Source organism: Carassius carassius, chromosome 15, assembly GCF_963082965.1.
Source record: "Carassius carassius chromosome 15, fCarCar2.1, whole genome shotgun sequence".
In the NCBI taxonomy this organism is placed as follows: domain Eukaryota; kingdom Metazoa; phylum Chordata; class Actinopteri; order Cypriniformes; family Cyprinidae; genus Carassius; species Carassius carassius.
The window spans coordinates 23,774,237-23,775,846 of NC_081769.1; positions in this window are offsets into that span (position 1 = coordinate 23,774,237).

Sequence of the window (1,610 nt, forward strand, 5' to 3'; positions counted from 1 at the left end):
AAAAAAAAAACTTTGCACATCTTACTGTTCAAAAACTTTTGACTGGTGGTGTAGTCTGATAAAAAAAATCGAAAGGATCAAATAAATGCAGCCTTGGTGAGTAGAAGAGAGTTCTTAAAAAAAAAAAAAAACTTTAAAAATCTTACTGTTCAAAAACTTTTGACTGGTGGTGTAGTTTGATTATTCTTAAAGATTGAAACAAATGTGCTTCCGCCAAAAAAAAAAAGAAAGAAAAAAAAGGTGCAAAAAAAGAAATGAAAGGTGCTCCGAGTGGCTGCAGAAAACAAAAACAAAAAAGAAAATATTGTAATTATTGCAGGAGACAGGCTTATTGAAGATGCAAATTCATTCTCTGCCAGCAGGAGGCGCTTATAGGTGATAATATAGGTGGTTTCCCCAGTAATGTAATCAAATCAGCTCCGCTCATGAACGCTTATCAGAAAAAAATAAAAATGTCATCGAAACGTTTCTGAAGACAGTCGGTTCCCTTTGCTTATAGTTTAATTTGCTTGTTGCCAAGAATGTTCATCAAATCCAATGAACAGGCAAGCTGCATATTCTAATATGTAACATGTATCATAAACTATTAGAAGACTTCCTTCTAATAAACACGAAATTTGAATTTTCGGGTGAACTATCCCTTAGATTAATGTTAAGATTAAGATTAATGTTAGACTGAAAGCAGTTGCTGATGGCTACTAGCTATATTACCACCATATCGATTGATTTTAGCCATATGTGGCATCCTATGTTATCGAAACGTTAAAAAGGTAACCAGAGAAGAAGAACTGTTAGCGAGCTGAGCTACAAGTTCATTAGGCTGGGTTATGAATCGCCTAAATTATATAAGAACGCAGGCTGTCATGCCACGCCGCGCTGACGGACTTAAAAACAATGACAACTTACAGAGGATGTGATGGTGTGTTGGAGTGTTGTGCTGAGTGTGTTCTGTGTTCTCGATCCATATCTCACTGCTGCTGTCATGCTCGCTCATTCTTCACTGTTCATGCGGAATATAAACATCCGCTTCACCCTGCACAATGCATTGTGGGAAGTGGAGTACTAACATACGTCATCCCGCATTATTAAATTAACGAAACAAACTCTTTCCAAAACACAAAAATAACTCTTTATGATTTTAATAATTCATGTTTTACCTTTTTTAAAGAACTTCATTTATTACTGAGAAATTTGATCCTGGAACACAAAACCAGTCATAAGGGTCAACTTATAAATAAGCTTTCCAATGATGTAGGCCTATGGTTTGTTAGGATCGGACAATATCTGGCCGAGATGCAACTAGCTATTTGAAAATCTGGAATCTGAGGGTGCAAAAAAATCTAAATATTGAGAAAATCACCTTTAAAGTTGTCCAAATGAAGTCCTTAGTAATGCATACTAATCAAAAGTTAAGTTTGGATATGTTTACGGTAGGAAATGTACAAAAATATCTTCATGGAATGTGATACTTACTTAATATCCTAATGATTTTTGTCATAAAAGAAAAATCGATCATTTTGACCCCTGTTTTTTTGGCCAATGCTACGAATATATACATGTCACTTGAGGCTAGTTTTGTGGTCCAGGGTCACAAATGATAGATAGTTTAG